Raw genomic sequence first — 23,820 nt, forward strand, 5'->3', positions numbered from 1 at the left:
TCTGCCTCTCCTGGGCCTTCTCATCCTCAGGCTCCGCTTTCTCTCCAGACAGACCCAGCTCTGCTACAGCAAAATGCTTCCCTTCATTCTGACTTTGTACACCTAGGCTTTTAGCACTCAGATCTGCACCTAACACCAGCATTGGCTAGTGAGGGGTCTGAACAGCTTCTGTAGAGAGAGAGAGAGAGAACCACTGTGGAGCATCCTTGCCAACTGTTTCAGACAGCAGAGGACTGTAAATTCTTTGTCAGTGAGAGGAAACTGTCACCCCAGGTGGGACAGTGCCAGAGACAGAAATTCACCTTCTAAATGTTCCTTCTTCAACTTTTAGCTCCTGATTTAGTCCCTTTGAAGAAGCCAGATACACAGGAAGGGCTGATCACACCCCTCTGAAAATCAGCTTTCCATGGGTATCTGTAGCTGGCTCCGAGTCATGAGCCTTGACATCTCGTCTCCCTCCCGAAACCAGGGAAGTGTCTCCCACCGCTGCAGCCTCCTGAGGCTCTATGGCCGTGTCTGTACAGCAGGGACAGCAACACTCAGAGCTCCACAGGAGGGTCCCTGGCCTAGCAATGTGGCCCCCTGAGCAGCCTCTGATGTTCCCTGCTTGAGCCCCAGAACCAGCCCTGAGTGAGGGGGGCAGGGAGAGCAGCTCACACATGCCAAGGGGCTGGCCAGAGGCAGGACATGAGCCTGCAAGGCAGCAGTGACATCACAAGGGCCTTGTGCAGCACCTCAGCTCATTGGCTGGGAGGCAGTGACATCACAGAGGGACCATTGCAACAGCCAGGTGGGACAGGCTGCAGGGCTGCAGCATCTCAGAGACCCCCATGGCCTGGCTGCCTGGAATCTCCTTTGTGAGGTTTCCCCTTGAGGGCAGGAGGAATTGAAGTTCCCATCTGGGAGTGTCTCTGTGGAGATTTCCCCTTTCCCCAGGCTGCAGTGGGGGGGGCTGGGGCAGGCAGGGATACAGGAGGGGCTGGCACTGAACTTCTGGGAGAAGCAAGAGAGAAGGCTGCAAACACCTGATGAGGATGGGATTTGAACCTATGCGTGCAGAGCACAATGGATTAGCAGCCCATCGCCTTAACCACTCGGCCACCTCATCTGAGCTATTAGGGTTTGTTTCAAATCACCTGAAGTCAGCTCTTCAGGGAACCTTTCTGCCACTTGCTGACTGGCCAAGGACACCCAGGGTGGGAAGGTTTTGGCTTTTCACAATGTTCCCTGGTTTGTTGTACGAAGCTCAGTGCTGGTAACAAACCCAAACACCCCCTGGCTACATCTACCCTGCAGACTTCTTGCTCAAGAACTGTTTTGTGCAAGAGTTCTTGTGCAAAAGGTCTTGCGCAACAGTGTCTCTGCACTGCCATGTGCTGTTGCACAAGAGAAGTGCTTTTCTGCAAGAGCGCACATGGTAGTATGGACGCTCTCCTGCTCAGGAAAGCTCTGACGGGCATTTTAGATATCGGGCTTTCTTAAGCAAGAAACCCATGTTGCCCATCCACACTGCCTCCTTGTGGACGAGTTCTTGCACAAGAGGGCTTATTCCTCACAGGGAGAGGAATAATTCTTGCGCAAGAAGCCCTGTTTTCTGATGCTGTACTATAAATTTACTTGCGCAAGAACCTGCCTGCAGTGTAGATGCTCTGCAAGTTTTTACACAAGAGCAGTTGCTCTTACACAAAAAGCCTGCAGTGTAGACGTAGCCCTGGAGTGTAGAGACAGCCTGAGAGAGACAAGGAAAGGAAGTGGCCAGAGCCTCCCCCCAGCAGGCTGGCCCTCAACAGGACGGGCACGTCTACACAGCACCCTCACCTCGAAGTGAGCTGTGCAATGTGAGCGGGCTGCCGTGGCCCCCAGGGGAAGGTCTGTGGGGAGTTTCCAAGGCAACAACAACTACAAAGTTTCATAATCTACACTCATGTGACTGTGGTTTATTCCTCCACTAGCAAGTGTCTCTGAAGGGATGAGAAATGCAGGGCCCAGGTGCAGGGAGCCGGGTCACATTCTCCTGCCTGAGTCTCAGTCCTGGCTGAAGCCTGGCGGCAGAGAGAAGAGGCCAATGCAAACAGCCCCATGGCAGCGAGGGAGTCAGTATGTGGGTGGGTGGAGCAGGGAGCTGGGTGCAGAGTTCAGCTCTAACTCACTAGGGCTGCATCCCATAGTTCAAAATAATCGATGCGCCTATTTTGAAATAGCTTATTTGGTAATTTGGGGCTGGCTACACAGCACTTACTTTGAAATAAATCGCTATTGCAAAACATCCCTCCCTCCTACTGCCATGCAGGGACGTCGGAATAGCGAGCCCGTTATAGCTTGAAACAAGGGGCTTGCTCTTGAGACGCGTCAGTGTGATATGAGCACCGCGTTCTAAACCTCCAAGCTAGCCGGCCCACGGGTGTCAGTCTCGCAAGTGGCCCTTTCAGAACGGAGCCTTGGGCAGTGGCAGCGATGTTGTGGGCTCCGGAACAAGGTAGGGGAGGTAGCAAAAGCTTTTGTAGGTCGGGGAATTATCTGAAGAGGTAGAGCACTTGCTTAGCATGCAAGAGGCAGTGGGATCAATGCCCACATTCTCCAACTCTAGCTCAGTTCTTATCCCTTATTTTCACTGTTGGGTGCTCAGTGGCCCCCTCCCTCTTGGTACCTGCTCTCCCAAAAGAGACAGACCTGGCTCCCCTTTCTTTTCCCCCAGCAATTGCCGTGCTGCAAAGCAGAGAGTGGAGATAACAAACTCAGCAGTCCCTCAAGCTTTGTGGTACAATGGAAAGCATGTTGGGCATTTATGCTGTAGTGGCTAGTGTGAGCCCAACTAGACAGTCAAAGGCTGTGGGTTCAAGTCCCACCAGTGTTACTTTAGCTGCTTTCTCATTTCCAGGCAATCCTTAACGCTGAAATTGGGGTGGGCTTCAGTCCAGGTAGTTCCCAGCAGACTCCAGTGAGGGTGGAGGGAAGGGCTGGTTCTTGGGTTGTTGGCTGAGGGTTGATCTGAAAGGCTGCAGGTACCATGTCCTGCCCAGGAAGGCAAGACTGGCCTTTCCACAGCGCCCCTCCCCCACAGCCAAGGTTCCCTCTAAGCCAGGCCTGGGCAATACAGGCCAGCGGGCTGTATCTAGCCCATCAAGACACTCCCTGCTTGCCCCACCCCCGCAAGCTGCTGAGAACAGGGACTGCTGGGCCGTTAGTGTCCCTGTTCCCAGCACAATCCCATTGGCTGGTTTCTGGCCATATGAAGCGTCATCCCCCCTCCACTCAGGGTCTTATTCATCGACCCAGATGGCCCCTGCAGCTTGTGTGGGGACAAGGCAGACAGGCTGCCTGAGAAATGTGCTGGGCTGCTGGCCGGGAGTGAGCCAGGTAAGTCTCCCAGCCAGAGCCTGACTGACACCCCAGCCCCTCCCTTCCCTCAACCCCCGGGTACCGCACGTAAACCAAACCCTCTCCCCCCACCTGAACCCACACCCCTCCCAGATCCTGCACCCCAATCCTCTGCCCCAAGTCACAACCCAACCCCCTGCAACCATTCCTGCACCCCAGTCCTCTGCCCCATGCTCCTGTCTGCATCCAGCCTCCATCCCAGACCCCCACCTCCTCCGATAATAGCATGGAAAAGTGCAGGCTTGGGAGTGGTTCCCCATCAAAAGTCATTGCCCACCCCTGCCTAAACTGTGCAGCAGCCCAGCCTCAAAGCTGCTTACTGATCCCTTCCCAGCCAGGGGCTCTGGACTCTGCCCACAGAGCTGCCCTGTCTTCTCCAGAGCCCTTAGGTTGGCACCGGGGAGGCCTGAGTCCAGGCAGTGCCCAGTGGAGCCCAGTGAGGGCAGAGGGAAGGGCTGGTACTTGGGGGTGGGGCCGGGGGCTGTTCTGAAAGGCTGCAGGCGCCGTTAGACCCTTTTGTCCTTCCCTGTCTCACCCCAGCGCTGAGCAACACTCAGTGTCAGTCTGAGCATCCGTCCTGCTCTGGGACGTGTCTCTGTGGCAGGAACCTGCCCGGGCGGCTCTCGCAGTGAGGCCCCTCCCTGGCAGCACCGAGCAGTGAGAGCTGAGTGAAGGGGGAGGCAGGCCCAGGGGGAGAAGGCTCCATGACTGTGTCAGAGGGAGGCTCTGCCCTGGCCAGTGGGGAATCGTTGCCTCTCCGAGGGGCCCAGGCCTGGTGGGTCATTTCCCCAGGTTACTGAGTGGGGGCTGGAGCCGGTTCCGTGTTGTCTCCTTCAACAACCAGACTGAACCAATGGATCTTGTGCCGACCTGACTGTGCGTTGGGCTAGTGCTGTGTGTGCCACAGAGCTTCCTGCAGCGCTGTCTGCATGGGAGAGGGGAGGGGCAATTTGAGTCACCAGCTCTGTCCCTTCTGAAAATGGCAAGTGCTGTCTTAGCAGTGAGGGAGAGGTGGGAAGGAGCCTGAAGTAACCTCTTGGGTCTCAGCTGCTGTAACATGTGGAAATGAGGTGAGAAAAATGGCAAGGCAGTGGCCATGTGAAAGTTCAGTCTGGTTTCCCTGACTGGGAATCGAACCCAGGCCACAGCAGTAAAAGTGCTGTATCCTAACCACTAGATCATCAGGGATGCCTGAAACACACTTTTTTGCTCACCTACACCAGCCTTTCGCAGGCCATTTTCTGTCCACTTCAGGATTGTGGGCCCATTCTCCTTTGCCCAGAGGGGAAAAGAACAGCCAAACAGAACATCAAAGCAGCCAGACTGGGCCATGCCAGTTGTCCAACTAGCCCAGGATACTGTCTCAGGACAGCAGCCAATTTCATTGTCCGGAGGGAATCCTCAGGACAGACAGTTATTAAGTGATCCCTGCAGTCGCTCATTCCCAGCTACTGGAATACACCAGCTAGGGACACCTGCCCTGTCCATCCTGGTTAAATGCCATTGATTGACCTTTCCTGCATTAAATTATCCAGTTCTTTTTTGGACCTTCTTGTAGATTTCACCTTCACAACATCCTCTGGCAAGGAGTTCCACTGGGCGCAAAAATGTTTCCTTTTGGTCTATTTTTAACTTGGTTACTGATCAGTTTCATTCTGTCAGCCTGGTTCTTGAGTAGGAGAAAAAATAATTTATTTGCTTTCTGCACCCCTGTCATCATCGCATAAACCTCTGTCCCATCGCCCCTTGCTTGTCCCTTTCCCCAGCTGAGAAGAAGTTCCATGAAGGATGGTGTCCAGCAGCTCCCTGCCCCAGTGTGGCTGGCTTTTGGGGACAGCAAGTAGGAAATGGTGAGGAGCGGGAGGGGGCTACTGGAGCCACTTAGCCCCCTGGCTGGCTCTGCCAGTAAAAAGGAAAACAGGGATTTCTCCCAAAACTGGAGAATGTGGGTATCGATCCCACTGCCTCTCACATGCGAAGCGAGCGCTCTACCACTTGAGCTAATTCCCCTGCTGTAGGAAGTGTGGCCTTCTTGGAGGCTCTTCCCTTCTCCACAGGGACGTCTGCCTTCTAGGTCAGTTAGTCCTGGGAAATGATAATTCTCCAAAAAGGCCACAAGGGCAACACTAAGGAAGGAGACTCCCTGCAGCAAAGCCATAGGGGAGCTCTGAGATGGCCCCTGCCCTGCAGCCTGTCCCACCTGGCTATTGTCATGGACTCTCTGTGACGTCACCGCCTCCCAAACTCCATTAGCCAATAAGATGCAGTGCTGCAAAAGCCCCTTGTGATGTCACTGACACAGGCAATCCTTAGGCTGACACTGGGGTGGGCTTGAGTCCAGACAGTTCCCAGCAGACCCCAGTGAGGGTGGAGGAAAGGGCTGGTTCTTGGGGTTGGGTTTGGGGGTTGTTCTGAAAGGCTGCAGGTGCCGTTAGACCCTTTTGTCCCTTCCTGTCTCCTACTAGTGCTGAGCAACACTCAGGCTATGTCTACACTACACTGCTCTTCTGGAAAAAGCTACGCAAATTTCAAAACCCAGTTTCAGTTTGTGTAGCTTTTTCTTCTGCTTTTTTTGGAAGAGGCTTTTCCAACATTTGGCCTGTTACACTGGGCAAGTCACACAAGGGAGGCAGCAGGAAGAGCCAGCCCAATACACCAGCCTCCCAGGGCAGGGAAGGCCAAGCCACAAGCCTCCAGCAGCTGCCTGGCCTGATTCATCTCCCCTTCCCAGGCTGGCACTAAGGGTGTGTCTAGACTACCTAGTTTTGTCGACAAAAGTGGACTTTTGTCGATAAAACTATACCAGCGTCTACACTACCGCTGAGTTCTGTCGACATAACATCGACAGAACTCAGCAGTTTTGTCGACACTGATATACCTCATTTTACGAGGCATAATATCTTCTGTTGACAGAGTTCTGTAACATTGCGTCCAGACTATGGAGTTCTGTCGACAAAGCAGCTTGCTTTGTCGACAGAACTCCATGTGTCTGGACGCAAATTGTCAACGGAAGTTTTGTCGGCAGTATCTGTCGACAAAATGCAGTAGTCTAGACGAACCATAAGGGACATTCTCAGCTAACATCACCCTCCTCTGTCACATGGGAGTTGGGCTCATCCCATGAACAGGCTGCTCAGCAGCAGCTGCACTTACCTGGTCACCCAGGGGAAGCAGCAGTAATAGAAGGCCTTGTGTTTCTGCCTGGCTTTGAAGCAGGAACCTTTTGCATGTTAGGCAAATGTGATAACCACTACACCACAGAAACACACTTGGGTGCTTGTGGAACTTGGATGACTGTTTTGTTACTAGCTCTTTCTAAAAGGGGACTGCACCTTGTGAACACTCCACCTCTTTCTCAGGGAAGCGACTAACCTGAGTTGTCAGCTCCTCATTTCCTCACCAGCCCCTTGAGATTTGTAGCTCAAAGCTGGAGCTGCTGTGGAAGGAGGTGAAGCTACAGAAGCTGACAGGGGACAATCAGCGGGCAGAGGGTTATTTTTTCTCCTTCCTGGGCTGATGTGGCTAGAACTGAGGAGAAGAAAATCCTCTTCCCTTCTCCTCAGAAGATGGAAATTGCAGTTGGTTCTCTCTCTGGTTCTACTGAAGCTGGACCCCAGGACTAGACTTTTCTTTCTAAAACCCTGGTGAAAGCGGAGAGTGAATTGCTTGTAGACTGAGAGTTAAAGAAAGTCATTGCCCAGCATAAGGCTTGAAGCCATGACTCTGAGATTAAGAGCCTTATGTTGTTCTGCTAACTGAGCTAGCCGGGCTGTAACAAGTATTTTCATACCCTATGTAACCCTTCTGCCAGGCCAAGTAAATAGCAGCAGCAAGGGCCGGGTTCAGTATCTAGGGGTCTCCTCCCAACGAGGTGTCAACACCGGCTCGAGCCCCCACCCAGTGACCTGGGAAATCTTACATACACCTCTGGGTGCCTCAAAAGAGGCAATTCTTCCCCTCTCGCAAGCACAGAGCCTCAGTGTAGTAGCAAACCTTTAATAACATGAGGTAACCGACATCTGCATTAAATTGGGGAAACACCACAACTCGGATTTACCAACCAAACAATGAGCAAAGGCCCTCCCCCCAGCCACAAATCTCCCCAACGTCCCAAAAGTCCAACACCCCAAGAGTCTCAGTCCTGGGTCAGTGCCGTCCCAGGGTTCAAAAGTCCACCCGGCAGGGTTCCACCATCCCAACCTGGAGGGGGTGGGGGATCGATGCACCGGCTCCGCCTCTCCGTGCCGCCGCCGTCAACACGAGTCACTCCGCCACACTCCACTTGTCGTCAGGTGAGCCGCCTCCACTGTCCGGCTCCGCAAATCCGCCAACCATCTCGGTCCACGCTCCGGGCTGCCAGCTGGTTGCTCCTGCAGCTGCTCCGCCAGCTGCCGCTCTTACCAGCCGCAGGCTGCCGTCAGCCACCCCGCCAGCTGCATCTACTGTCCGCCTGCGCTTGCTGGTTGCCCCTTGCAAACTGCTCTGCTAGCAGCACAGCACCAGGCTCCCCTCAGCAACAGTGATTTCAGCTCTTGTCCACAGCACAGCACCAGGCTCCCCTCAGCAACAGTGATTTCAGCTCTCGTAGCACTGGCCCACAGCAAAGTTAGCTCCACAGCTCACAACTAGACTCCTAATGGAATCTAAATTAACTCTGATATTCCACAGTGGAGAGAAGAGAGAGTGCAATCAGTGTTGTTTAGGCCCTCAGCCAGGGCCCCACCATCAGGTACCAAGACCTGTCCCCAACCTCCCTCAATTTGACTGGGTTTGGAACCCATGCCCCTTGTCTAGCGAGTGCTACTTAGTTTATGGCGAATCCCTCTGTCATAAACAGTTCCACCATTCCATTGTCCTTGATTCGCATAATCAGGGTAACAACACTTTTATCCCCTCTGCCTCAATAACAGAGAGACTGGGGCTCCCACAGTGGCCAAAGTGACGATTTGGGCTGCTGTGGCACATACTAGACAGGGTGGGTGTGTCTATGCAAATTGGGCTCAGCCCCTGAAGTCTCTGTGCACCACTTGCCACAGTTCGCCACTAGATGTCAGGATAGAGTTTACCCTGACCCTGCTTACACCTATTACAGGGTAGCAGGAGCCAAGTGTTCTCAACTTCCTGACTCAGCTCTTTCTTGCCTCCAGTGGGTGATTCTTATCTGTGGGGAGGTTTGAGCTCAAATCCCCCTCCTGACACACCCACTTCTTTCCCCACAAGGAATGGCCCCATTTCCATCTCTCCAGGGACAGGAGAAGGGGCCGGTTTCAGGATTTCTTGCGCAAGAACCTCCCCATGTAGACCTAGCCCTGCAGAGTTCGAAGGCTGTACCAAGAGGCCAGGAATGACATCCCTTGTTTCAGTATTTTTTCTTCTATAAAATTATCAAGCTATATTTAGCTAAGCTGTTTGTGAATAACTGGTGGGTACCACAGTAGCACACATCCGCACAAGCGCAAACGACTTCACTAGTGGTGCACATTATGAAACTCACTCCACCCATGGATGGAAAATCTCAGAGGGAACACGGCCCCCCGCCCATCTTCTTCCCTGCATTGGCAGCCGCAGTCCCTTTCAGCCACTGGGACACCCCGGGAAGAGAGGCAGGAATGGGGCCAAGTGCAAGTCAGGCTGAGGGGGGCAGGCAAAGCTCATCTTGCCTTGCAGGTCCACTGGCAGCAGCATCTCTCGTGTATGCTGCTGAGAGAAAAATATGCCTGAGAGAAACATGGGCCTCAGAAAGCTTGCAGCAGTTGCCAAAGTAGCTCAGTTGGGAGAGCGTTAGACTGAAGATCTAAAGGTCCCTGGTTCAATCCCGGGCTTTGGCAGAAGCCTTAGTCAATGTGGCTTAGTCTCTTTTGGCATCTCTGGCAGGCCAATATCTGCAGTCAGAGTTCAAAGGCTGTATCAAGAGGCTGGGAATGACATAATAAAGTTGATATTTCAGGATTAGAAATGGGAGAGGGGATTTCATGTCACTTCAGAGATTGTTGACACAGTAGAACAGAGCTCTTGTCTTCAGCTGCTCCCAGCCTTGCGTCTCTGTTTTTAATTCCATGCCCCCAGAAATGAACATTAACAGAGCCTGCCTCGGACTAAAACTGAGGCTTCCCCATACTGAGGACACACTATTTCTATTTTCTTAGACTGGAAGTTATTATGTTGATTTAAGCAATTTCAAAATAGTTTCCAAGTATAGACATGCCCTTATAGTCCTGGTCTTCACAACATCCTCTGGCAAGGAGTTCCACAGGTTGACTGTGCGTTGTGTGAAGAAATACTTCCTTTTGTTTGTTTTCAACCTGCTAATATCATGGCGCATCCTTAGTTCTTCTATTATGGGAACAAGAAAAATACCTTTGCTTATTTACAATCTCAAAACAGCCATGATTTATAGACCTCTATTTTATTTCCACTCTGTCTCCATCTTTCTAAGATGAAAAGTCCCAATCTCTCTTCATGTGGCAGCTGATCCAAACCTTTCATCATTTTTGTTGTGCTTGTCTGAAGTTTCCAATGCCAAGGTATGGGTTTTTTGGTGGGGGAAGGGGAGGGGGTAAGGCAACCACATTTCAAGTCAGTGCTCAAGTTGTGGGCACAGCACGGATTTACAGAGATGAAATATGATAGTCACTGTCTTATTGTCAAGGCCTTTAAAAATAATTTCTAACATCCCATTTGTGGCTCTACATGGAGTGGATGTTTTTAGAGAGCTCTCCAGCTGTGACTTGTTGTAGGCAGATTTGTTTCCATTTAGTATGTGTGTTACTAATTGTTTATACTAATTATACGGATTAATTGCCAGACTCAGAGCTCACAGCAATTTTCCATGAAAAGGTGTTTTCCCCTCCCCATCATGGTGCTGGAAAAAGAGCTAGTAACAGAATAGTTAGCCAAGTTTAAGCACTTTCGTGGCTTTCTGTGGTGTAGTGGGTATGATGTTTGCCTAACATGCAACAGGTCCTTGGGTCACAGCCAGGTGGAAACAGAGTGTCTGCTTTCATTGCAGCTCCCCTTGGTGACCAGGAAAGCGCAGCTCCTGCTGCCCAACCTGTGCCTGGGAGGCTAGGTATGGGGTCAGCTCTTCCTGCTGGCCCAAGGAGGAAGCAAGGCAGGAATGGAAGCCAAGCTGAGGGAGGCAGACCAGAAGCTCTGGGATTCAGTGGTTGAGGAGAGTCCCCCCCCCCCCTGCTGCCCCTTGTTCTGCCAAATCCTGTGGGGTGGGGCTGGCTGTGGGGAGGCAGAGTCCTGTGTCTGTCCCAGGGATGCTCCTTGCAGCCCAGGGGAAGAAGGGGGCTCTGGGTGGAAAGAAAACAAGCAAAGCTGGTCCCAGTGGGCATGAGCTGCTGCTCCAGCTGAGGGAGTGGTGGTTGGTGCAGGTCCCATGGTGTAAGGAACAGCCCTTAGGCCTGGGGAGTCCTGCAAGCTGAGCTCAAATCTCATTGGGACCTGCCACTGTTTGGCTGCAGAACCCTTCCACTTCCACTGCTGCTTTGTTTTCCTTCCCCTTAGGTTCATGAGACCGTTTCTTACCTCACGCTGGGTGTCTGCTGCTCAGTGGGTGGCTGGGATGTGCTGGGACCCTGGGCTTGCAGGATGCTGAGGTTTCATGTTTCTTGCTGCTGCCCCTGATGCCCTCTTGTTGGGTCCCAGCAGGTGCCAGGCTCTGCCTCTTGCCCTCGTGGTGCTCAAGGGAATGCGCATCAGGCCAGGCTGACTGGCCAAGGAACAGCAGGAGCCCTGTCCCAGGAGGGGAAGGAGGGGCCAGCGTGTGTGAGGGCGTCACCCAGACAGGCAGCCCCAGGCTGGGAGGACAGAGCTGCCCCACATCTCTAGCGCTCCTGAGGCCCAGGGGGTCCCAGCACAGACACAAGAGCAGCAGCCTTGGCCAATGGCCCCAGGTTTGCAGGGACCGTCCCTGGCTCCCCGCTCAGACTGGCCAGGGGGGGCACATTGGTGCTAACAACATGCTCAAGTGGCGCCATGTTCCAGCCAGGCCGACAGGGAGCGTTTCTTGTGGTGCCACCTGATGCCCATGAATGTGGCCGTTGCACTCGCCCCCCTGCTTTTCCCCTGGCCCCCGTGGGGCTGGCAGGAAAGAGACCCAGAGCCAGGCTAGATCCAGGGGAAAGCAGGAGGCAGAGAAACACCCAGGGCCCAGACGTGCTGTAAAATTAGCCCCCTTGTGCTCTGGGAGCCAGGTTTGCTGTGTCAATTCTGAGAGGCAGGTGATGTCAGGCCTGGGCACTGGGATTATTTACCAGTTTCCCTGGCCCTGGGGCACGACTGCACTTGTGGCTGTGATGGCCGAGTGGTTAAGGCGTTGGGCTAGAAATCCAATAGGGTTTCCCTGCGCAGGTTCAAATCCTGCTCACAGCGAGGCCTGTGTTTTGGCCACACCCTTAACCTGGGCAGCAAGCTGCACAACCCCTGAGCCACTTTCCCCATCCCCAGTCAATCCCTTTCTGCACCTTCCAAGAGAGATAAGGGACATGGTGCCTCATTATGGGTCCCTGAGCTCTCAGGCAAACTCTCGGCTCCTGCAGCCTCTGCCCCTTGCCCAGCACCCCATGGCTCAGCCCTACCCCTGGGGGCTGCCCTGCTCCAGTGTGTGATAGGAGTTGAGTGAGAGGATGGAGCGTCTGGGCCTGCCCCCAAAGGTCCATCTATTAATGGCAGAAATGTTGGGGATATGATGTGGGTCACTCCTCCCGAAGCACACAGCTCCCCCCCCCCCCCCGCCCAGTGTTGGGAGCAAAGGTCTAGCGAAGTATCGTGTGTGTGTGTGTGTGGGGGGGGGCGGGGTGTCTTGTTCCTTGCTCTTGCTCTGCCTCTACCCCCAGGCCTTGGCCAAAGAATTAGTAACAGAATTATTGTCCAAGTTTATGTACAAAAAAAAAGTGGTTTAAGCATGTTTCTGTGGGGTAGTGGTTATCGTGTTTAGTTAATATGCAGAAAGCCTCTGGTTCAAAGCCAGCCAGCTACATTCTTATTGCAGCTTCCCTTAATGCCCAGCTAAGCTCCTGCTGCTTGGCCTGTGCTTGGGATAAGCCCAACTCCCAGGCTGAGTAGCCAAGGAACGGCAGGAGCCCTGTCCCAGGAGAGGAGGGGCCAGTGTATGTGAGGGCGTCACCCAGACAGGCAGCCCCAGGCTGGGAGGACAGAGCTGCCCCACATCTCTAGCGCTCCTGAGGCCCAGGGGGTCCCAGCACAGACACAAGAGCAGCAGCCTTGGCCAATGGCCCCAGGTTTGCAGGGACCGTCCCTGGCTCCCCGCTCAGACTGACCAGGGGGGCACGTTGGTGCCAACAAATTGCTCATGTGGCGCCATGTTCCAGCCAGGCTGACAGGGAGCGTTTCTTGTGGTGCCACCTGATGCCCATGAATGTGGCCCTTGTACCCACCTCCCTGCTTTTCCCCTGGCCCCTGTGGGGCTGGCAGGAAAGAGGCCCAGGGCCAGGCAGGAACCAGGGGAAAGCAGGAGGCAGGAAGAGCCTCAGACTGGAGCCCAGATCCCCTTTCCTCCTGTGGGCACCTTGAGCACGGGGGGGCTGGTGCTGACAGCTCCAAGGGCAGGCTCAGAAGCCACAGAGCAACCGAGGCAGGACAAGAGGGGGGCAGGCCAGGCCTACGTATGGAGGCAGAGCCCTCTGGCTGCCAAACGCTGAGCGAAGGCCCCACCCACCAGATAGCGGGCGGCTGCTGACGCTCTGAGACCAGTGTGAGAAGGGGGCAGGAAAGCAGGGCCAGGCCCCCTCACCCCTGCTCCCACAGACCCAGCCTGCTGGGAGGAGGCTCTGGCCACCTCCTTCCCTCCCCTCTCTCTCAGCTCCCTTCTCCTGGGGGCTGAAAGGGACTTGGATCCTGGGCCCAGCCCCCTTCCTCAGGGGGAGGAGAAGATGTCTGTGTCTTGCCCCCATTGTCACCACTCCACTGATGACTCCAATTCTTGCTGCCTGCAGTGCCCAGGTGAGAGAGGGTCTCTGTCCTCCCACCCTGCTTGAGCTGGTTGCTGGGTTTCTCCTCCTGCTCAGCTGGGTGGCTCCAAGGAGCTCACACGAGACTAGTCAAATGTGCCCCCATCAGCACCTCACCCTGAGCCACAGCCCTTGTGCCAGCGCTGGGTGGGCATTAGCCAAGGAAGCAGCAACTCTCAGGAAGGGCTGGGAGGAACAGGGGCCAGTCACACAACACATGATTTGTCAGGCCCAGCTGTGGCCAAAAAGGGTGAAATGATCATTAAATAAAGGGGAACCTTAGAAAGGATTCCCTATTAGCACCTGGCAAAGGCTGGGATTGAACCAGGGACCTTCAGAGCTTCAGTTTAACACTCTCCCAAGTGAGCTACTTTAGCTGACAGATTTGGCCTGTAATTCTCCTCAGAAGATGGAAATTGCAGTTGGTTTTCTCTCTGGTTCTACTAAATCTGGACCCCAGGACTAGACTTTTTCTTTCTAAAACCCTGGTGAAAACTGAGAGCCAATTGCTCACAGGCTGAGAATGTGAGTTAAGGAAAGGCACCGCCCAGCATAGGGCTTGAACCCATGACCCTGAAATTAAGAGTCTCACGTTCTACCAACTGAGCTAGCCAGGCTGCCTGCAAAAAAGTTCCTAATATCCCATCTCAGTGTAACAGGAGCCAAGTGTTCTCCACTGCCTGACTCAAGGCTCTTTCTTGCCCCTAATGTGGAGTTCTGGTCTGTGGAGAGGTTTGAACTCGAACCCCACTCCCGACACACCCACTTCTTTCCCCACAAGGAACGGCCCCATTTCCATCTCTCCAGGGACTGGTCCGTTCTCTGCAAAATTCTCAACCTGTTTCATTTTCTGCAGGAATGAGAGGGATCCATGCGCCCTGTTCCCCAGTGAGAGGTATGTGTCCTCTTCCCCCCTTTCCACAGACACAGCAGGCCAGGGAGCTATGAGCCTCCAGAGGCCCCTTCCTACTTGGCCTCCCACAAAGCTGGGGTGCCAGAGGCAGGCTCTGACTGGGAGACACTCCCAGCAGCCAAGCACATTTCTCAGGCAGCCCCTTCCCTGCGCAGTGGGTACAGGTCACACGCCTGGGTGAATAAGAGCTTGTGGGGACTGGCCAGGGCTTGAAGCAGGCAGCTCCCATTGGCCACAAACAAGCTTGGAGCAGGGACCAGGCCTGAAGCCTTTTCCTCTACAGCAGAGAGACACAAAGGGCCCAGCAGCCCCTTCTCTCAGCTGTGCGTGGGGGCAGGGCGAGCAGGGAAACTGCCTGAGGCTTCTTGCTGCCATGTTGGGTGGCTTCATGGGCTGGATCCAGCCCGCTGGCCTGTATTGCCCAGGCCTGGCTTAGAGGGAACCTTGGCTCTGGCTGTGGGGGAGGGGCGCTGTGGAAAGGCCAGTCTGGCCTTCCTGGGCAGGGCATGACGACATGCGGCAAAACATCCTGGACAGAGAATTACAGGCCACACAGGACTCTTATCACAGCCAAAGTAGCTCAGTGGGGAGAGCGTTGGACTGAAGATCTAAAGGTCCCTGGTTCAATCCCAGGCTTTGGCATGCTCCAATAGGGGCTAATTACTTCAAGTTGATGGTTTTGCTTAGAGCTGTTCTCACAACCTGCACTGCAGGAGAAAAGGGGAGATGAGCTGCATCCTGGGGCTCTATCCTACCACAGGGCAGGTACAAGGGCTACAGTTGGGGGGAATCAAGTGACACCACAAAAAACACTCCCTGTTGGCAGTGCTGGAACATGGCACCACATGAGCATGTTGCTAACACCCATGTCTCCCCCCCTCAGGACCATACACTCACACACACTGGCCCCTCCCTTTCTAGGGCAGGGCTCCTGCTGTTCCTTGCTTTACTCAACCTGGGAGTTGGGTTTATCCCCAAGCAACAGGGGCTGTGTTTACCTGGGGAGACACAAATAGGAGCAGAACCCCCCGTTCCCACTTTCTGCTTGGCTTTGAACCAGGAGCCTTTTGCACATTAAGCAAACACGATAACCACCACCCCACAGAAACATACTTGTCAGTTTTTTTCTGTACATAAACTTGGACAATATTCTGTTACTAATTCTTTGCCCAAGGCAGAGCAAGAGCAGGGAACAAGACCGCCCCCCCCCCCCAATACTTCTCTAGACCCTTTGCTCCCAACACAGGGCGGGGGGGGCTGTGTGCCTCGGGAGGAGTGACCCACCTCATATCCCCAACATTTCTGCCCTTCATGGATGGACCTTTGGGGGAGGCCCAGATGCTCCATCCTCTCACTCAACTCCTATCACACACTGGAGCAGGGCAGCCCCTAAGGGTAGGGCTGAGCCATGGGGTGCTGGGCAAGGGGCAGAGGCTGCAGGAGCTGAGCGTTTCCCTAGAGCCTAGGGACCCATAACGAGGCACCATGCTCTGTGTCTCTCTCGGAAGGCGCAGAAAGGGATTGACTGGGGGCAGGGAGAGTGGCTCAGGGGTTGTGCAGCTTGTTGCCCTGGTTAGGGCATGGCCAAAACACTCGCTGTGAGCAGGATTTGAACCTGCGCAGGGAAACCCTATCAGATTTCAAGTCCAACGCCTTAACCACTCGGCCACCACAGCTGTCGAGTCAGAAGCATCCCAGGATCAGGGAAAGTAGTAAATAATCCCAGAGCGGAGGCCTGACCTCACCCGCCCCACAGAATTCACACAGCAAACCTGGCTCCAGAACAGGGCAAGCTTGGGGGCTCATTGTTGGGCCCTGGGGTGAAGCATTAAACCAGCCCCCTCCTGCGGGGCCTGTGAGTGTTGCTGTCCCTGCTGTACAGACAGGGCCATGGAGACAGGGAGAGATTCACTGAATGGGCCAAGGTCACCCAGCGAGTTAGAGCCTAGCTCTGCCCCCAGCTCCCTGCCCCACCCACCGACGTGCTGACTCCCTCGCTGCCAGGGGGCCGTTTGCATTGGCCTCTTTTGCTGTCTTTTCTGCTGTGAGACATTGGGACAGTTGGCCAGGGCATCCCGCAGTTGCCATCTCCCTCTGTGCAGGTGCTGTCCAGAGCCCCGACTAGCAAACGCTGACACTGCTGTTAGGTCCAGACCAGAGGGGAGTGTTTAAGGGTTATTTCAGAAGAAGGGTTTTCTCCCCAAATAACTGCATCTAAACGTTGTTTTTTATTTCATAATAAAGTATTTTGAAACAGCACCCGGACACGATTATGCAAATATAGCGCGGGATATTTAAATCCCGGTTTCATTTACAATTTCGAATGTCTCCATTTGCATCCCTCTCCTGAAGGAGACTGCAAGTGTCGACATGTCCTGGGTGTTGCAACCTCCCAGTACTCACCTGAGGTTCCCTCCCCGCTGCCTGAAGACGTTTGGGAGTCCTCCTGCATCCCCTGGAGCTGCAGGACATCAGCGTTGTCATCCTGAAGCTGCAGCTGCTGCTGCCCAGGTGTCTCCATCCCAGACTCCACAACTCTCCCTGGAGACAGGGGCTCCCCACACCCCAGGATTCGGTCCAGTTCCTCACAGTATGCACAGTGCTGCGGTGCTTCCCCAGAGCGGGACCTGCCCTCACAGGCCCTCACACACCCCTCCCGCAATTCGTTGACCTTGGGTCTGACTTGGTCTAGGATTTAGGAGGGGGGAGGTGGCCTTTCTCTGCAAGGCCATCAGCCATTGGACCATATGTTAGATAATTTCATGGAGGTTAGGTCCATAAAAGCTATTAGCCAGGGGATAAAATGGTGTCCCTGGCCTCTGTTTGTCAGGGGCTGGAGACGGATGGCAGGAGACAAATCGCTTGATCATTGTATTTGGTCCACCACCTGGTGCTGGCCACTGTCGGCAGAGAGGACACTGGGCTAGATGGACCTTTGGTCTGACCCAGTACGGCCGTTTTTATGTTTTTATGTTTATAAATGTCCACATTCGTCCACCTGGACTGCCGGGCCTGCAGAGACTCCCCCTCGGATCACAGCTCCAAGAGGGTCTTTATCTCTGGCCCAGACACTGACAGTGCCCAGTGTTTCTGTCCCTGGCTTGGTCCTGTGATGTGTCCCTGAAGAGGTCTCTGGGGGCTTGTGCCTGAGACATGGCTCTCCGGAAGGCAGAAGTGCTCGATCTTAGGCAAAGGACCCAGAAACAACACTTTACGGCAAAAAACATAAGGACGGCTCTTGGTCTGCATCCCTGGGCCACACAGAGTATCCAGAAGTCACTTCCCCACCTCTCCCTTGGCTGCTCTAGAGCTTAGCCCAAAGTCTGATAAACTCTACTCTCCCACCCAACAACCTCTGGGACTCCTCTCCCGCCCAGCTCCTCACACCATGGAGAGTGCAGGGCAGCCACTCCCCCAGCATCACCACTTATGGTCTGTGCCTAATGGCCAAGAAGTTCTGCTTTACCCAAACCACACGGGCACCCTCTCGCCTCTAGGTAGCCTCATGGCAGATGTGGAATTTCCTCATTAATTTTCCCAGCAGCTTTGCTGGCTGGTATTGGTGGTATAGTGGTGAGCATAGCTGCCTTCCAAGCAGTTGATGTGGGTTCAATTCCCAGCCAATGCAATGTAAAAAGGGACTGTCAAATCTTCTTACTGAGGTTTTACTTGAACCCTGAAAAACAGGCACAAACGGGTACTGCAGCTGTGGGCTGCCTCTCACAGCTCTTCATCCTCTCCGAGAGCATGCACAGTAATGAGGTTCCTCCCTCACATACGATTCCTTGACCTTGGCTCTGACTTGGTCTAGGCTGTGGGGGTAGGAGGGAGGTGGCCTTTCTTTGCTAGACCATTGGCCATTTGCCTAAAAATGTCGGCATTCCTCCGCATGGACTGCAGGGCCTGCAGAGACTCCTCCTGGGATCACAGCTCCAAGAGGGTCTGTATCTGTGGCCCAGACAATGACAGTGCCTGGCGTTTGCTGCCCCTTGCTTGGTTTGATTCCCAGCCAATGCAAGGTGGGAAGGGAACAGGCAGCCTCCGGAGGGAGATCTTATTTAACCCTGAAGAACAGGCACAAGTGGGTCCCACAGCCAAGGGCTCCCTCTCACCGCTTTTTGGGGGTTGCAGCCCAAACAAAACTAATTTGGCTGTTGTGGGGTCTGCATGGGGCTTGTACCCGTGACCTGGGCATTATTAGCATCAAGCTCTAAACAGCTGAGCCAGCAGGCCCATGAGTAGACTCACAATAGAGGGAAGAGAAGAGTTTTCCCTGCTATTGGGGAAAGCAGGCCAGGCCAAGGGCCTTTTAGCCACTGGGTCTGTGCAGATTACAGCCTCCTCCTACCAACTCTCTGGCCTGTTTCCTGAAAAGCCTCAGCCTTTTGCCTGCTTCTGCTTCCCTGTCCATAGCAGGCACCTAAAGTGAGGTAGAACAGTCACCACAGCAAACAACTCTGTAGCCAGCATGGGGCTTGAATGCATGACTTTGGCATTATCAGCACCATGCTCTAACCAACTCAGCTAGCCAGCCAACCAGAACACAGCTCACAAATGGCCCTTTCAGAAAGGCGCCTCCAGCAGCTGAAACCTGTCTCTGCAGTTGCCAATGGCTCTTCTCTGACAGGGCCACTAGCGATTCACTGTGATGTGGGCTGGCTCGTCCAGCTGGTTTGACATTTGGTCAAGGTGGCTGGCGGCTGGCATGGCGCACTGAGACCCAGGGCAAAGAGGCATCTGGAATCTCTTGCTGTCAGCACCTTGCCTCCCAGGTCCTTCCCTATCAGCAGCAACCGCAGCCCCAGACAAACCTGGGTTCAACCACTAGCCTGGAGCAGGTGCAGAGGCTGCTGTGACTGGCACTGGCAAGGCAGGGCTCTGACTGCAATTGCTGGGACAGGAGAGCCAGCACCACATGCCCTTGTGATTCCCTAGTGGTGTCCGTGATCAGAGAGACCGAGGTGCAACCTCTGCAGCTCCTGCAGCCATGGAGAGTGAGGGTCTGAGGGCATCAGGTGCTTCTCATCCGTGGTTTCCTTCTTCCCAACACTCCTCCCCAATCAGCCTTTTCCTGAACCAGCAGTTCCATGGGTGGCCAGGGGAGGCCTCTTCTGTGTCCCAGAAACACATAGGAAAATGTGAGCAAAGGCTGCAAAAAGGCACCACTGGGAATTGAACCCTGGTTTGTCTGTTTACAAGGCAGGTGCTTTAGGCACCTAAGCCATGCTGTCTTCCTTGGTCTGATAAGTGTAATTGCTCTACTTTATGGTTCCAGACAACACCTTTGACTCCCAAAGTGCAGCAATTTCCTTCCAGCCCTGGCAGTGTCTGCGGCTGAGCTGCACAAAGGAAGATACAAGATCCTTGGTGGGGTCTTTGCCGGATGAACGTGCCTGAGGAAAGACACTGGAACTGCAACAGACACACAAAAGGGAACGAGGGACAGTTTGAGTCACACACACGGCAGGCGGCGCAGCACAGCCAGGGACCTTATCCACTCCCAGAGCACCCCAGCTTCTCCACCCCACCAGGCAAACTGCCCCATGGGCCTCGCCCACACCATGCTCGGGGCCTGGGGATTTTCTGTCACTTTGCCAGACCAAATATCTAGCCCCCCGCTCTGGAGTCTCTGCCTCTCATGGGCCTTCTCATCCTCCTGCTCCGCTTTGTCTCCCGACAGACCCTGCTCTGCTACAGCCACCTCCCTCTGGCTGTCACTTCTGGACCTTCTAGAGCAAAATGCGCCCCTTTGTTCTGACTTTGAATACTTGGGCTTTCAGCACTCAGATTTGCACCTAACACCAGCATTGGCTAGTGAGGGGTCTGAACAACTTCTGCTGGGAGGGAGACAACTATGGAGCATCCTTTCTGAGAGCAAAAGGGCATAAACTCCTTGTCAGTGAAAGGAAGCTATCAGCCCAGGTGGGACTTGAACCCACAATCACTGGCTTAGGAAGCCAGTGGCTTCTCCATTAGGCCACTGGGGCAAACAGAAAATGTTGTCAGGGAAAGAAATTCACCCTTCTAAATGTTCCTTCTTTAACTTTTAGCTCCTGATTAAGCCCCTGTGAAGAAGCCAGATACACAGGAAGGGCTGATCACACCCCTCTGAAAATCAGCTTTCCATGGGTATCTGTAGCTGGCTCTGAGTCATGGGCCTTGACATCTCGTCTCCCTCCTGAAACCAGGGAAGTGTCTCCCACTGCTGCAGCCTCCTGAGGCTCTATGGCCGTGTCTGTACAGCAGGGACAGCAACACTTAGAGCCCCACAGGAGGGCCCCTGGCCTAGCAATGTGGCCCCCTGAGCAGCCTCTGATGTTCCCTGCGTGAGCCCCAGAACCAGCCCTGAGTGACGGGGGCAGGGAGAGCAGCTCACACATGCCAAGGGGCTGGCCAGGGGCAGGAGTGACATCACAAGGGCCTTGTGCAGCACCTCAGCTCATTGGCTGGGAGGCAGTGACGTCACAGAGGGACCATGGCAACAGCCAGGTGGGACAGGCTGCAGGGCTGGGGCATCTCAGAGACCCCCATGGCCTGGCTGCCTGGAATCTCCTTTGTGAGGTTTCCCCTTGAGGACAGAAGGGATTGAGGGTCCCAGCTGGGAGTGTCTCTGTGGAGATTTCCCCTTTCCCCAGGCTGCAGTGGGAGGGGCTGGGGCAGGCAGGGGTACAGGAGGGGCTGGCACTGAACCTCTGGGAGAGGCTAGAGAGAGGGCTGCAAACACATTGTGAGAATGGGATTTGAACAGTCCATCGCCTTAACCACCTCTCAGGTGCGGGGGTTTGTTTCAAATAGCTAATGTCAGTGCTTCAGGGAACCTTTGTGCCACTTCCTGGCTGGCCGGGGTCACCCAGGGCTGGAAGGTTTTGCCTTTTCACAATGTTCCCTGGGCTGTGGTACAAAGCTCAATGCTGGTAACAAACCCAAACACCCCCTGGCTACATCTGCCCTGCAGGCTTCTTGCTCAAGAACTGTTTTGTGCAAGAATTCTTGTGCAAAGGTCTTGTGTAACAGTGCGTCCACACTGCCATGTGCTTTTGCATAAGAAAAGTACTTTTATGCAAGAGAGCTCCTTCCAAGAAATCTCTGATGGGCATTTTAGCCACAGGGCTTTCTTGAGCAAGAAACCCCTGTTGCCCATCCACACTGCCTCCTTGTAGATGAGTGATTGCGCAAGAGGGCTTATTCCTCGTGGGGAGAGGAATAATTCTTGAACAAGAAGCCCTGTTGTCTGATGCTGAACTATAAATTTACTTGAGCAAAAACGTGTCTGCAATGTAGACGCTCTGCAAGATTTTGGGCAAGAACAGCTGCAGTGAACAGCTCAAAAAACCTGCAGTGTAGACGTAGCCCTGCAGTGTAGATGCAGTCTGAGAGAGACAAGGAAAGAGAGTAACCAGAGCCTCCCCCCAGCAGGCTGGCCCTCAACAGGCTGGGTGTGTCTACACAGCACCTCACCTTGAAATGAGCTGTGCAATGTGAGCGGCTGCCCGGGCCCTCAGGGGAAGGTCTGTGGGGAGTTTCCAAGGCAACAACAACATTTCATAATCTACACTCATGTGACTGTGATTTATTCCTCCACTAACAAGTGTCTCTGAAGGGATGAGAAATGCAGGGCCCAGGTGCAGGCAGCCGGGTCACATTCTCCTGCCTGAGTCTCAGTCCTGGCTGAAGCCTGGCTACAGAGAGAAGAGGCCAATGCAAACAGCCCCATGGCAGTGAGGGAGTCAGTACGTGGGTGCGTGGAGCAGGGAGCTGGGGGCAGAGCTGGACTCTAACTCACTAGGGGTTGTCCCAAAGCTCAGAATAAGCGATGCAATTGTGTAGCTTATTTCGAGTCAATTTTGAAATAGCTTATTTTGTAATTTGCCGCTGGCTGCACAGCACTTAGTTCCAAATAAATCGCTGTTCTGAAACATCCCTCACTCCTCGCACCATGAGGTTTGCAGGGACTTCAGAATAGCGAGCCCGTTATGGTTTGAAATAAGGGGCTTGCTCTTAAGACGCGTCAGTGTGATATGAGCACCACATCCTAAACCTCTGAACTAGCCGGCCCACGGGTGTCAGTCCCACAAGTGGCCCTTTCAGAAAGGAGCCTCGGGCAGTTCTGGAACAGGGTAGGTGAGGCAGATGCATCTTTCACAGGTAGGAGAGCTAGCTCAGCTCAGCTGATAGAGCACTTGCTTAGCATGCAAAATGCATTGGGATCAATGTCCACATTCTTCAGGTGCAGCTCAGTTCTTATCTCTTATTTTCCCTGGCGGGGGCTCAGTGGCCCTCTCCCTTTTTCTACCTGCTCTCCCAAAAGAGACAGACCTGCCTCCCCTTTCTTTTCCCCCAGCAATGTACATGCTACAAAGCAGAGTGGAGGTATCAATCAGGCTCTGTGGTGCAATGGAAAGCACGTTGGACTTCTAAGCTGCAGGGAGCTGGTGTAAGCATACTGAGATATTCAAAGGTTGTGGGTTCAAGTCCCATCAGAGTCACTTTAGCTGCTTCCTCATTTCCAAGGCACCTTTTATAGACCAGCAATCCTTAGGCTGGCACTGGGGTGGGCTTGAATCCAGACAGTTTCCAGCAGCAGGCCTGGCCCGTGTGGGGCCTGCGTCTGTGGGGGAGAGCATTGCTGACCTGCACCACAGGGATGTGGGCGAGAAGGCGCTGCGGGAGCTGGGCACGTGACGCCTGATGGCAGCTGTAAGGGATGCATCTGCCATCAGGCACCCCACATCGGTTGACATCCTGGGCAGCTACCGGGCTCGCCCATGCCTGCATCTGGACCTGTCCAGCAGATCCCAGGGAGGGTGGAGGGAAGGGCTGGTCCTTGGGGTTGGGGCTGGGGGTTGTTCTGAAAGGCTGCAGGTGCCATTAGACCATTTTGTCCTTCCCTGTCTCCTGCTAGTGCTGAGCGACACTCAGGCTGTGTCTACACTGCACTGCTCTTCTGGAAAAAGCCCTTCCATGAGCATTTTCTCCTCCCACTGGGGAAGGCAGCTGGGCAGGACCCAGAATGTGGCACAAATGGAAATGCAAAGGCTTCAATGCAGTGCTGGTGGGGGTGCCTCTGGGTTTGATTTAGTGGGTCTCAATTGGACTTGGTGTTTGAAATTATGCAAATGAAGCTCAGGAAGTTCAAATCCATGTTTCATTTGAAATTTCACTCATCTGGATTTGCATTCCTCCCTGGAAGGAGGACAGACCCTGTGTGAAACCAAGGGAAGAAGACACTCCTGTCAGTGAGGAACAGGGCGCGTGTATCCCACTCGCTCCTGCAAAGGAATGAAACAGGCTGAGCACTTTGCAGAGAACAGGCCATCGGCCTGCTGGGAGAAGCTCCATCATGCACAGAGTCTGCGCAGGGCCAGACTGCTGGGAGGAGGCTCTGGCCATGGACTTTCCTCCCCTCTCTGTTACCTCCTGCACCTGGGGCTGAAAGGGACGTGAGCTGCAGGCTGGTCCTGCCCAGCTGCCTTCCCCAGTAGGAGCAGAAAATGCTCATGGAAGGGCTCACACGTTGTCCCCAATGCACTGGCCTGAGGGCCTGAATTCTTG

General features: G+C 54.1%; 11 non-coding genes across 11 annotated transcripts; 5 read left to right on the forward strand and 6 right to left on the reverse strand.

The window, feature by feature from the left end:
* Positions 1-1,026: 1,026 nt before the first annotated feature.
* Positions 1,027-1,108, reverse strand: TRNAS-GCU (transfer RNA serine (anticodon GCU)). The gene has a single exon. It is a non-coding gene; the product is annotated as a tRNA-Ser (tRNA).
* A 3,386-nt stretch (positions 1,109-4,494) lies between these two features.
* TRNAK-UUU (transfer RNA lysine (anticodon UUU)) lies at positions 4,495-4,566 on the reverse strand. The gene has a single exon. It is a non-coding gene; the product is annotated as a tRNA-Lys (tRNA).
* A 749-nt stretch (positions 4,567-5,315) lies between these two features.
* TRNAA-CGC (transfer RNA alanine (anticodon CGC)) lies at positions 5,316-5,388 on the reverse strand. The gene has a single exon. It is a non-coding gene; the product is annotated as a tRNA-Ala (tRNA).
* A 1,182-nt stretch (positions 5,389-6,570) lies between these two features.
* Positions 6,571-6,643, reverse strand: TRNAV-AAC (transfer RNA valine (anticodon AAC)). The gene has a single exon. It is a non-coding gene; the product is annotated as a tRNA-Val (tRNA).
* Positions 6,644-9,133: 2,490 nt separating this feature from the next.
* On the forward strand, positions 9,134-9,206 carry TRNAF-GAA (transfer RNA phenylalanine (anticodon GAA)). Its single transcript has one exon. It is a non-coding gene; the product is annotated as a tRNA-Phe (tRNA).
* A 2,469-nt stretch (positions 9,207-11,675) lies between these two features.
* On the forward strand, positions 11,676-11,757 carry TRNAS-AGA (transfer RNA serine (anticodon AGA)). Its single transcript has one exon. It is a non-coding gene; the product is annotated as a tRNA-Ser (tRNA).
* A 2,142-nt stretch (positions 11,758-13,899) lies between these two features.
* Positions 13,900-13,972, reverse strand: TRNAK-CUU (transfer RNA lysine (anticodon CUU)). Its single transcript has one exon. It is a non-coding gene; the product is annotated as a tRNA-Lys (tRNA).
* An 865-nt stretch (positions 13,973-14,837) lies between these two features.
* Positions 14,838-14,910, forward strand: TRNAF-GAA (transfer RNA phenylalanine (anticodon GAA)). The gene has a single exon. It is a non-coding gene; the product is annotated as a tRNA-Phe (tRNA).
* Positions 14,911-15,862: 952 nt separating this feature from the next.
* Positions 15,863-15,944, reverse strand: TRNAS-UGA (transfer RNA serine (anticodon UGA)). Its single transcript has one exon. It is a non-coding gene; the product is annotated as a tRNA-Ser (tRNA).
* A 1,880-nt stretch (positions 15,945-17,824) lies between these two features.
* TRNAG-UCC (transfer RNA glycine (anticodon UCC)) lies at positions 17,825-17,896 on the forward strand. Its single transcript has one exon. It is a non-coding gene; the product is annotated as a tRNA-Gly (tRNA).
* Positions 17,897-22,648: 4,752 nt separating this feature from the next.
* Positions 22,649-22,754, forward strand: TRNAR-UCU (transfer RNA arginine (anticodon UCU)). Its single transcript has 2 exons — positions 22,649-22,685; positions 22,719-22,754. It is a non-coding gene; the product is annotated as a tRNA-Arg (tRNA).
* The last annotated feature ends 1,066 nt before the right edge of the window (positions 22,755-23,820 follow it).

The sequence above is a fragment of the Pelodiscus sinensis genome, chromosome 31 (genome assembly GCF_049634645.1).
Source record: "Pelodiscus sinensis isolate JC-2024 chromosome 31, ASM4963464v1, whole genome shotgun sequence".
Lineage (NCBI taxonomy): Eukaryota > Metazoa > Chordata > Testudines > Trionychidae > Pelodiscus > Pelodiscus sinensis.